Genomic DNA, 13,523 nt, shown 5'->3' with positions numbered 1-13,523 from the left:
ATAGGAAGAATAGGACTGTTGCAAACATTGTAAGGGGCTACCTCCTCAACCCCCGCCTTGATCAAATTATGAACAATGCGTAGAAGTGCTTCTTTGCCTTCCTGTGAAATTTTATATTGGGGCAATCGTGGCAATGAAGTGCCCTCCTTGGGCCCGATTCACAGAATGAACTTAAGACTCAATCCTAAACTTACTACTATTTTGGTATTCACAGAATGAACTTACTACTTTCTGTCTTAAGACAAACTTAAGACAAATTCCTAACGTCTGTGAATACCAAAAGTAGTAAGTTCATCATGTGAATACCAAAATAGTAGTAAGTTTAGGATTGAGTCTTAAGTTCATTCTGTGAATCGGGCACCTTGACACTAATATGCACTGGTGGGATAACCATCTGTCCTACATCTGTTTCTGAAGTAGCCCACAAAGTACTAGGGAGTGAAGCTAATGCAGTATCCTCTTTAACGAGATAAGATCTCTCAATTGTGGGGTAAATAACATGTACTCCTTCAGGAGAACATCGTATCGTAGCCCTGAAATACTTGTGCATAACAAGACCCACAATATTGTCTGGTGTGTTCGGAGAGAGCAACAATGGACATGGAGCAGTGGACTTATCAACATGGAATGCAAGTGGTTGTGACAATGGGCTAAGGGAAGGTGTTCCATCGATCTCTATCGATGTAATGGTTGAGCCAGACAGGGGAGCCCTTGGAACCAATTATTTAGATAAGGCGCTACGAGTAGCTCCTGTATCAACCAGAAAATGATCAGTAGAACCCAAAACATGTACTGTAACATAGGGACCCCTCTGATCTACGGGAACTTCAACTGATTCCTTACCCCATCCTAGGCAATCCTATGCATAAGCATAATCTAGAAAATCAGACGGCACATAGTCGGACATTTGATATTGGTTCCTTCTATCAAAAGTGTTAAACCCATCCTGCCCACGTGTATTAGCATCAAACCTAGCACGATCACCTGTGCTTCCTCTAGGCCCTGAATATCCTGAACGATTCATCATTTGTCCCCGTCCACGTGGATACTGCTGAGCATGCAGTGCCGGACAATCGGAAGCCCAATGTCCAAATCTCTTACAGTACGCACACTGGTCAACAGACAAATTCGAACGAGTATAAGAAGGAAAAGACGAACCATAAAATCCATATCCACTTCTATCACTACCTCTAGAAGGCAGACCATAAGCCTGAGCCATCATAACCTTCGTTTTTAATTCTTTAGTCTTCTTATCCTCATTACCCTTTGCTTCTAATTCCTGCCGTTCATAATATTGAGCCATAGTTAAAGGAGAAACCGGAGAAGAGGTAGTCCATGAGCTCTCACTGGCCTTTAGGCGATTAGCTATTCCTGGCAACAGGTTTGCAACATATTTATCGACGAACAGATGCCTGCCTGTGTCATCTGTCAAGGACTGGCCACTAAAATCGTGGCATGCCTCCTCAAAGCGCATAAAGAAATCTGGCACTGACTTCTCAGCCTTTTGCTTACACTACAATAATACAGTCCAATCTATCTTTTTGGGCGGAATAATCATTTTTAACTTTACTAGTATGGCTGCAGGAAGATCTAAAATTAACTGACATGGTTTCTGTGCGGGTTCCCTCTCTACATTCAATCATTCTAAATCTTTCCATACTGGCCCAAAAGTCGCATGATCATTAACCTTACGTACAATTCTCCACATATCAGGGGGTAATATCAATCTGACAAACAAATTATATCAGGCAAAGTCATAGTACAAGAGCTAATGGCTCCCTCAACTTCCTCATAAAAAGCTGCTGGATTTTACCGCGGATCAGGTAATGCAGTTTTAAGAGCCATAACATCCGCTCTATTCCAAGGAGTGTAAACCCAATTATAAATAAAATGACCCTTTGCATCAGAGGAAGCCTTATCATCACTCATACCCGCTCCTTTAGGAGGAACAAACAAAGGTGCGGCTTCCCGCATAGGTTTCGCATGAACTATCAGTCTTATCTGTTTCGAAGATAGAAGCTTGTGCTACGCCGGTCTGAGATGTTTGTGCAGCTGCGTTCGCTGCTTTTTTCCCCTCTTGCAAACGGACTGCCTCAACACGCAATTTAACCAAACTCCTGATTGAGTCAGCCACCTGAGAAAAGACAAAAAGACCATCACGCATTTGCTTACAATCATTTGCTATATCAACATGCTCCAAATCGTCAGAATGCTTCCTAAACATGGAACATGGAAGCATGTCCATTCTACCTTGTCACAATTCATAGAGGCCCATGACATTCTCCACCAGACGCAGTCAGGTTTCCGCTCTAACCTCAGTACAGAAACAGCATTACTGGAGGTAACGGAGACCATAAAGGGAGTGACTGACCGTGGTGGGAAGGCTATGCTGGTACTATTAGACCTCTCAGCGGCCTTCGACACCGTCCCTCACAACCGGCTCCTTTCCAGACTTCAGGAGATCGGGATTAGAGGGACGGTGTTCAATTGGCTTAAGTCCTTTCTCGCCGAACGTCAACAATTGATCTGGTCACCCCCTTTCTCAGCAACAGTTCCATCTCTTGATGTGGGAGTGCCACAGGGATCTGTCCTTAGCCCCACTTTATTTAACATTTATCTCTCCCCTCTGGCCGAACTAGCAGAGACCTTTGGCGCGCGTATCGTGTCCTATGCGGACGACACGCAGCTGCTATTTACCTGTGACAAGAACACTGATTTCGCGGGTGACTCTATTAAAAGCTGTTTAGAGGCAGTTTTTTCCTGGTTTCAGCTGAACCAGCTTAAATGTAATTCAGACAAGTCTGAAATTATATTTTTTGGCTGTTCTCCTGACACTCAATGGAAATCTTGGTGGCCGGCAGATATGCATCCTCCTTCCTCTCCTACTGCGGTCGCTAAGAACCTGGGCGTCAAATTTGACAATGGTCTTACCTTCAAACCCCAGATCCTTGCTTTGGTCGGCCAATGCTTTGGCCAGCTACGAATACTTAGGAAATTTCTTCCTCTATTGTCTCAGGCTCATAGGAGAATCACTGTTCAAGCAATGATTGGATCCAGGCTGGACTATGCCAATGTGCTCTACTTAGGGCTACCAGAATACCTCCTATCTCGCTTACAGTCTGTCCAAAACTCCGCTGCAAGGGCCATCTTCGGTTTAAGCCGCAGATCTCATACCTCGCCCCTCCTTGAGGCACTCCACTGGCTTCCGGTAAGGAAACGTATCATCTTCAAGACTTTAACCTTGACCTTCAAGTCCTTACATGGTACCGGTGCAGTTTACCTCAGGAAACATGTTCAGTTCTACCATCCCACAAGATCGCTCCGGTCAGCCACTCAAGCCCTTGCTGTTATTCCACCTGTAAAGCATTCACGCATTGGAGGCCGCTCTTACAGAGCCTGTGCCCCGCAGCTTTGGAACAAGCTCCCCCTCTCGCTGAGGAAAGCTGACAACCTCCTGTCCTTCAGGAAAGGCCTAAAGACCTGGCTTTTCAGCATCTAGTGTGCCTGTTCTACGCCCACGTCTCTCCACAGATCTACACAGCGCCGGGACACTCTGCCTGAGTAACCGCGCGCTATACAAACCACTTGTTAACATAACATAACATAAACCGTTCAACAACTTCTGCAGCAAACACTTCTGTAAAATATACTTGCTCCCTTTCCTGCCAATCCTTCATGTCACCTAAAAGTTCAGAAGCAGAAGCAGTACTACGGGCGGCTTTGCGAGCAGTAGATCTAAGCTCAGCAGAACGCGCAGTGATCAACATAGAACGAGTAGCTCGTGCTTTATCCCGATCTGTAGGAAAATCCTCATCTGACTCATAAGGTGCAGAAGAAAAAATAGACGGAGGCGGAGAACGATCTATTCAGAATAGAATAGAGTGGTCGCCGAACAGCATATTGACCAGTTACCTGTAAATGGCGCTCCCTCTCTTCTCTCTCTTTTAGTTCTTTTATTCAATTATTTTTAATTTCTAATGCTTTCGCATGGATGTTCTTTCGCTGTTCTTTTTCAATCTAGGCTTGTTTACGCTTCATTTGTTCACGCACTTCTTTCGCCCACATTCGCACACAGTCAAACATATCTTGCCTAGTCTTTCACTCAAACCTACATTGTTCCACATACTGAATCTTTCGCAAATCAAATGACCCATGCATAGGCCAACGCAACACAGGATCCTTATGAGTATATTTATTCCATAACGTACTGTACATTACAGAAGAAATACCATATTTAATCTACATATGCCTATTAGGCGACCCCTCCGGGGCGGCCGGTTGTACTTCATCAAGTCTCAAACTGGTACCACTACAAAAGCAACATATCCTACGAAGTGTGCTAGAAACAGGCATGCCAATAAAAGTGCAAAATATGCAGTATAATAACCAAAGTAGCACTTAAGGTACCTTTAGTACAATGTGCCATTCAAATCAAGTCAAATATAGAAAAGTCTCCTCATTACCTGCCTATATAAATTGCAATTTATATATACATCACATACAAATCCAAAGTTGGCCAACACAAATTCCAAAGGGCCACAGTAAGTGTGGTTAAACTAGCTTACCAATCCCAGGCATCAAAACCGACAACAAGCACCACAGAACAACTCTTACCAATCACTTGGTGTCCAGGTTCCAACTGCCAGTTCTCAAAATTGACCAAATGGTCACTGCACTGCGAATCAACAGAAGAGATCGCAGTCGAGCACTGGCACCACCTGGATGGTCAGATCAGAAAGAAAGGAAAAACACCGTGGTTGCAAAGACTCGGGTCTCCTCGGGCAGCAATAGGCGTCCAAAGCGAGATTCCAATCCTTCGCTTCGACTACTCCTTCAGGCATCTGAGTCGCCGATGAGCCCCGTGTTGGAGTGCCAATTTGTAGAGGTGGGCATCAGCCAGGCCTACCAGTGCTAGGAGTTCGCCCTTCTCTACACAAGTCCCCAGACCAATAGGATAGAAGTTGGCACAGAAACTGGAATAGAAAATACAAAGTTTATTAAACCTCATGAGGTGGAACTACATTCACACAACACCCTTCGGAGTGTATGAAGTAGCACACTGAATAGAAGGAGCTTGGTCCTTTTATACCCACACAGGGGCTCAAAAGAAGGCGGTACAAGTACAAGAAGGAGGTTTTAGGTACATATAAGGTCATACAGAAAAGGCTCAGTCAACAAATGGGAGGATCTAGCAGTTGCTAATCCTTGTGAACACATCCTGACAGTTACATACTAGGGACAGCTGCAAGCTCAACTGAGCATGTGCGAAGCAGAAGAGCCTAAATATAACCTGTCTCTAGGCAGATTTCAGGAGCAGATAACAGCAAGGTAGACAGATCACATGGCACGCACATGGTAGCACATGGCAAAATGGCTGCCAGAAATACAAAATGGATTCCAGAAAACGGACAAGATAGCCTCTAAATACAAGATGGCTTCTGCTAATGCTAACCCAATCGCTGCCAAATTACAACACTAGGGTCTATCGTAGCATTTCACAGAGGGAAAATGCATATAGAGTTATGACACAATGGTATTACATGCCCGCTCGACTGCACAAAATGTTCCCTGCAATGTCCCCCTTGTGCTGGAGGTGTTCGAATGCATCTAGAGACTTCATTCACATTTGATGGGATTGTCTGCTCCTGACCCTGCTCTGGAAGGAAGTCCTTAGTCATATTAAGGAGGTACTGTGCTACCCCCTGCCTGAGTCCACAAATACGATCCTTTTGGGCCTTAAACCTGATAACCTAAAATCACTCACTCACAGCGATTGGACTATAGCACTTCACATGCTTGGGGCGGCTAAACAACTTGTAGCACTATATTGGAAAAAAGCGGAGACTCCCCCAATTGCCGCTTGGTTCGTGTGCTTGTGTATGTAATAACTATGGAACTTTTTACAGCGTGACTGCAATCACGAGACACCCGCTTCACCGCTGTTTGGAGACCCTTAGTTAAATACCTTTGTAAAATAGAACATGCACGTTATTTACCCTCCAAGCTTAGAGCGCTGCGACTCTTTGAGGATGCTATACTCCCGCCAGATCCTAACAGGCTTCTCACATAATCAGAACAGTTGTGCACACCAATCCTTTCAATAAGCATTTAGGCCTTCATTCTCCACACCTGACACCGTCACACACCTAATCCCGTCCGTCCACCCAACCGCCTACGTTGCTGTATACCTCTCCTTTCTACTATCTCTTTTTACGACCCTTTTCTGTCCATCTACCGCTATCCACTTTATATGGGCCTCTAGCCCGTGTTCTCAATGTTATTGGTTTTAAACAGGTCATGAGACTTCTCACAACACGCTAATATTGTTATATGTACTAGATCACGCGGCCGGCCTAACATGGGTTGTAGGCGACATGCTGTGTTCCAACTAGTTTATTAATGCCTTTTTCTATGCTGGGAAACACTTGAAAGCAACGCGGCTAGCCCTAAATGGGTTGTGGGCTTAATGCTGTGAACATCTGGACATATGTTCTACTCCTGATTTAGACAATAAAACAGATTTTTTTTTAAAAGATATTTCAATATGTTTGACAAAAAAAATAGGTAAATTTCATGACAATATTGAAATGGGAAATAACAGGAACAAATATTCACACCACATTACAAAAATATTACAGACTACATTTCGGCAATATAGGAAATACTGAGGTTCATGTACTAATAATCAATTTGGTAAAAAGTGGTTGCTTGTAGACTAAGCACACTACTGTGTCTGTGATTGCTTTTAAATAAAAGCATTTTTAATGCACCCCATTTAACTTTCAGATTCACAAATGTACCCTTGGGTTGCTACCTCCTGTTACTGTTTTTCAGCCCACATATGGTTTCAAAGCTTAATACATACCTTAGGGATGTATTAAATATTCAGAAGGGAAACTATTAACATTCCCCTTCTAATTTCTAAATTGTTAAATGGGCTTAGAACATTTCAAAAAGGGGTTTAGCATTTGCAAACTCTGTGAATTACCGAACCAGGGGATTTTTTTAACAATGAAACCCTTGGTACATGAGGCCATTTTTCTCAATTCTATCCAAATTAAGTTTGCTAATAATGTTGGTTGAATGATAAAAGGTGTACGTACCTATTTAGGGTTAGTGTTGCTTCAGATCAAATAAAAACCACCACACATAACTTACACAATACTTAAAGAATTTCTGACATCCTGCTTTAATGTTTTGTTAAATATATTTGCAAATGTTGTCACTTAAACAGAAAAGCGGCTAAAGCAGTCTCTGGACATAAAATAGGATGTATTCATAATCTTTAGATACATTTTCTGAGTTTCAGGAACAATGTGTGTCTTCTGGGTTTACTCTAAACCACTTTAATAAACATATTCAATCCTTTTAGATTTGATCTGTTTGTACTGGTTTCTATTACAGACAATAATCTAGATTCAGACCAAGGATCAATTCCACCCATGGCTTTCAAAGTCTATCAATGATCTCTATTAGTGTTATCGCAACTAAAACTGTAATAGAACTGATCTGAGAGATGGACCCTCAAGTATTATGCTCAGTCAATTTATTGAACAAACTATGGAGTTAAAATCGAAATAGATTAGATCTACAAGCATTGCCTGACCACTGTATTTTACATCAATAGATTACTTATCAGTACATTTTCTCTAAGTACAATTCAGTCATCTTCTATATTTTGCGGAGTTCGTGCAGGGTCTGTTTGAACTCTTTTAAAATATGGCATTTAAATTTCCAAAAGTTCAGGAATTCTAGTTTCAAGCCTGGTCAAACCTTAATGAATGCTATACCAAAAGATGCCCTTCTGTTCCTATATTTTATTGTGCACCATGATTCAGAAATGGCATGTTTTTGCTTTCTGAGGTAAAATTCAAAACATAATTATTGTTGTTGCCATTCAAAAAAATTATCACTAATTAGGAAGATAACAACAAGTGCTCCTGTGATGCTTGCTGGAATGGGAAGTGTTTAATTAGAAGGTCGATTGAATTAAAGTTTAGGTGGCAATTTCGCAAAAGTGTATGGATGTTGTATATATTTAAAATTGTTGATCTCCAAAAAGCCTAAATCAATAAATTGAATTGAAATTCAAGTTTATCATTTGAATCGTATTGTTGGAAAAGATGTGATTTTGAACCCCATGGGGCGGTTCCTTTCCAGAAAGCATTCAGGTTGTAATCATGAAACAAAGAATGCTGAGGAGGTTAAAATATTCAAATTGAATTCTCATTACTTATGAAATGTTCATTGTTCAATATATTTCTCTTAGTATTTTAATGTGCGGACTTTATTGCTTTAGGAAAATAATTAGTATTTGTTTTTCTATATGTAGGAAGCATTACATTAATGAAATCACTGTATCCCAACTTCTTTACTTTCCTGTTCTTTATGAACGTTTCTATTGTTGAACTTTAAAGATTGCCCGAAATTAAGAATTGTGCTCTACATAACTTTGCTGCGTTACAGTATGTTGATTTTTATGTACAACTTTTGTCAATTATGTGTATAGCAACTGATGCTTTGTTTTGCTTTAATAACCAGCTTATGTTTATTAGGTTTTATTATTCAATAAAATGTTTCAAACACAACAAATGGTAGTTGATATGTATTTACAACTGCAGCATTTTTATTGTATGGGCACTTTCAAAGGGGCCAAAAAGATGGTCTGCGGGATGACGGAGGACCACATTGGCATCAGCAGAGAGAGGTTTGGGTAGGTGATTGGGGGTATATGTAAGGTTGGAAGTAGGGGGAACAACGCATGTACATTGTGTCGACTGTGACTCCTGGAGTTATTGTGAGGGATACTATGCTACCCTGTAAATGAAACCCCTAGTGATTATTATCAACAAACTTCATTTGTTTTTATATAAGAAAACCATAAAAGTCATACATAAATTGATAAAACATCAGGTAATGCAAACACTTTCTTGGATGCTGTTCTAAATCTGCCCAACTGTGACTTGTTGTCTCCTGTCTGATGTTATGATCTGATAATACCAGGTAGTTGAGTGTGACTAACTGCGAAAGCATGCCTCACGTGCAGCGTGTGGAGTGCTGCCATGCTGCTCCTTCTCCAGCCTCCTCAATGTGCCTCAACCACTCCCGGGGCAGCTCTGCCGTAGAAGGCCTCAAGTAAGCCGACGCTGCAGCTCTGGTCATGAAAGCAATAATGGTGTATACGCTGCTCCTGTCTTACCTCATTTTCTTTGCAATTAACTCCCCTCTGCACAATTAATAGTAAAATTCTGCTGCGATGTTTGTAAACACACTGGTGCTGATGGTGCACCGAGGTTAGTGCCGAGGGAAACCCCTAAGAAAATGCAGCGTTTTGTTCTTGGCTAAACTTGATAGGGCCGCAAGCGCTGGTTTTCCCGGGCAGCCGGTGGTGGTAAGCGGAGCTGGTGGGAAGCGGAGCCAAGTGCAGCCAAGTGCGGCCGGGCGCTGCTGCTGAGACTGGGTTACAGTGGTCTCTTGGAGCCTTTACCTGCCTGTCTGTCTGCTGATTACCGGCCAGGAAACGCCAACTATTGCCTTTGGAATCTCCTCTGGTGGGACGAGGGTCCCAGGGGATACGCTGCTCTGTCTGCATTGTTTGTCCTGCCTGCACCTCCATCTTCACTCTGGGGAGGACTGCAGCCCCCAGAGTGCACAATTCCATATCACAGCTACCTCGAGTGAGGGAGAGGCGTGGCCATCGTGCTTATAGCGGTGCCTCTCCTCTCTGCGGTCTCTCAGAGACTTTACCTACCTGCCTGTCTGCTGATAACCGAGGTGCTGTGCAGCTTACTTGAAAGCGCGCTTGAGCGCATTGATGCAGGGACCGAGCTTCTGACTTTGAGGCTCTATTCTGAACGCTGCTGATCAATCCTCACCACTTTGCCTCTGGGGCAGTTTCTCCGCTTTGAACGCTGTGGGTGCCATTCCAGCCAGATTTGCTGCACCTTGTGCCTCGGGGCAGGACTACATTCCCCAGAAGGGCAAGCGCCCGGAAGCGCTAAGAGGAAGGGGAGGCGTACTTAAGCGGCACTGAGCACCGAGCGGGCGAAGCGAAGCCGAAGCCCGGAGGAGGCTTGGGCTGGGCCTTCCCTCTAACAAGTGGTCCTACATCATACCATCTTTATAAGAACTTTATAACAAATCCCAGGTACAGATTTTAATTACACCTTCTTGCGTTATTGATTCGTGTGAAGCGAGATTGATACTCAACGTCGTGGGGGAGTGACTTTTTGATGCACAAAAATGAGTCATTCTGCAATGACAAATAGAAAGGGGGCCAATGGGACTTTGGATGCATTTATAACGAGGGCAGAATCCTTACTATGCCACGAGATAGAACTAACAGCAAGGAGGTTGTCTCTAGACCCTTCATCGCACCCAAGGCGAACCTCATTAGGATTACATAGTCCGGCAGGTATCTCTCAAAATTCAATTCAATCCTGCTCATCACCTTATAACTTGAGGACAGCACCAGTGGCTTTGGAATTTTTGGCCCTTGTACACGACGAGCCGCTAGAACTACAAATGGATACCTCTAACGGACCAAGCATATCCTCTAGAACTCGGGCTTGCAATTTTTCTATTGGGGGCATAAAGGCTAAGCCGAAGGCAAAGGCAACTGTGAACCGTAAGAAGGGTATGGGTCTGTCAAAACAGAAACTCCAAAAAGAGTCCCAGTGCCGCTCACAGACCAACACGGAGGTAAAGAGTTGCTCAGTAGGTACTCAGACCATGGATGTTTCATTGTCTATACAATCTTGGCCCAAGGAGGATGGCACAGTCATTACTGCCACCGATATGACTGTACTGGACACTGCCCTTGGTCGGATCAGGGAATCCATAGACAAAAATTTTGCCTCATTGGACGGCCATTTAAAGCTTCTGGAAGATGAATTGACTGATTTGTCTGGGCGCACGGAGTCGCGTATTATTACTGTGAACTCTTCGGTGCCCAGTGAGGGGCAGAACTCTGGCAATGCCCTACACCATAAACCTCCATCAGTGGTCTCGGCCACATTAGAAAAATTGTTGGCAACAACTCTGGCGATCAAGGATCTGTTGAGTAAAATACAGGGTGTAGGCACAAACAACATACGATCCAGTCATCTAGGGTGCTTAGCGAGTGCATCAAACGGTGAAAATATAGCCAACCCACATATGGCGGATATCTCACAACCAGCCATACAATCTGGGAGGGGTGTTGGACATATGAACCATCTTAATTTAGATCATAACAAAGTGACATCTGATATAGCACCCGTTAGTAATCAAAGATTGCCCAACCCAGAGATCACATATAGGGAAAGGGATAGGGTAAGTGAAGAAGGCCTGACCTTGAATTTACCTCCAGAAGCTACACCATATACAATAATACTGGCAAATGTACCACAATCCACGTCCAATTTAATTGGATCCTGGGAGACTTTATGCAATAAGTCTCTATGTTGGCTTGGGTCTAAAATTGGTCTAACGGATGCCCTATTTAGGGAATTTAAAATGGCAAGGAGAGTGGGATGGGTGGGGAACCGTGATAAGAGGCTCCCGGGTGACTGTATAGTTCTCACCTTTAGATCACCTAGTTTAAGACAAGAAATTTTGCGCCGACAGGGCTCCCTCCATGTGAACATTTATGGTATAAATGTACTTCCATTGGGTTACTTTTATCCCCCTACTAACGACCTCCAATGTGCAGGACTTGAGATTCAGACCCCAGCCCACTACGTGAACAACATGCATCATACCCAATTCAGTTTACCCTTGACCAGGAGATTTGAGGCCCTTTCTTCTTTGGAAGACAACGATTGACTCAGTAACAGTATTAGCAAAAAAATACAATGCCAATCAAAAGGAACATCCTCGCAACACACAGCCTTATTTGTAAATACTGAACAATCTGACATTAGGGAAAGAAATGCCACCAATAATTGTAATAATTGTAAAACCCAGAGTTAAATAACCCAATCGAAGGTCAGCATTTCTTATAGTGAAACACTAAATAGCTCCGGCGGCCCCAATGTAGTTTCTGTCCCCTTTGACTGCACATCACAGTCTGGCCCTAGACTGAAAGAAATAGAGATCTTGTTCTGGAATGTGGCAGGCCTCAAAGTAAACTGTCTAACCCTGCCTGGCTGGAGTTCATCTATAATTTTGACATTATATGTATTCAAGAAACTTAGTCTGATAACATCTTACATATTAATGGTTTTAAGACATTTTTCAGTCCAGCAGTGCCATCAAGTAAGGGAAATAATAAGGACGGCCTTTGCATTTATGTGTCCTATAGGTTAAATGCTCACAAGAGAGATCTCATGAAGTCTAAAACCTATTATCAGGTCTGAAAAATCAACTTAGATAATAAGTATTATTTAGTCTTGTCAAATTTTTATAATAATATACCAATTGCGGACACCAGACAAATCTTGATGCATTTGCAGAGAGATTTGGACAAGACCCAAAGAAGTTCTGGTAAAGACTACTGTATAATCTGGGGCGGGGTTTTTAATTGTGGACCCTGTCCATATATCGTGGGAGATGTTTGTGGTGTAGATCCAGATGATGCAAATGATTCGTCCCATTTTCTGCATACCGCTCCTGGAGATTTATTTAATTTGTTAAAATATTCTATGGACTTGGGATTTGCAAACAGTGTCTGTTTACCCCCAACCCCTTTTAATAGTACCTTTAATGGGCGTGGTTTGTTTTCAGCCATAGACCATATATTGGTATCAAACAGATATGTGGACCAAATACACAATTTTAAAGTACATACTGTTGCTTTTAGCGATCATTATCTGATCAGTGTCCTTTTAAAACTCCCTGCCAAAGTATTAACAAGTAAGACATCGGTAACTCACTTGGCAGGAGATATTGCTATCGATAGACAAAATGGTTACACAGTCAAATGGGCAGGTGGAAATCAACTTGAACTTTGTAAGCAACTTCTGAACATCTGCAAAGATGATTTTATAATCTGCCTCGATGAAAATACAAATAAAACAGATATTCTTAGTTCGCTTGGGAAAATAACTCTGACTATACAAAACAGACTATGGGCAAAAAGTAAGAAAGGGGCTGATAAGAGAAGTGGTCGGTTTGATTCGAAATGTTCTCAAACCCATACAGCCTTGATAACCGCCTTAGACGAGCCCATAAAAGATCGAGCAGTTATATAAAGGGCAAGACTAGCCTATAAGACGTCTCTTCTTAAGGAACGCAAGGAGATCATTAAGTCGGAACTATTACAAGATCTAAAATGAGCATCAGCCTTGAAAGATACGAAAGGTTTCTGGAAGGCAGTGAATGCCCCTTTCCTTGCCCCAGGTAACCTGCCTAGTATCGAAATAGAAATAGGGGAGGATAAATGGGTGTCCCACTTTTCTGGCCTTTATAGTAATCAGGTGGACCCCCAAAATGAGGTGGCTATATGTTTAAATCCTCCAAACCATCTTCCTATTGAAATTGACTTTGACACCCAGGATGTTATCTTGGCCATTAATGAAAGTAAGGGGGGAAAAGCCCCGGGC

Source organism: Lissotriton vulgaris, unplaced genomic scaffold, assembly GCF_964263255.1.
Source record: "Lissotriton vulgaris unplaced genomic scaffold, aLisVul1.2 SCAFFOLD_4288, whole genome shotgun sequence".
Classification (NCBI taxonomy): Eukaryota; Metazoa; Chordata; class Amphibia; order Caudata; family Salamandridae; genus Lissotriton; species Lissotriton vulgaris.
The sequence above is the reverse complement of the archived record's forward strand: the minus strand, read 5'-3'. Positions refer to the sequence as shown.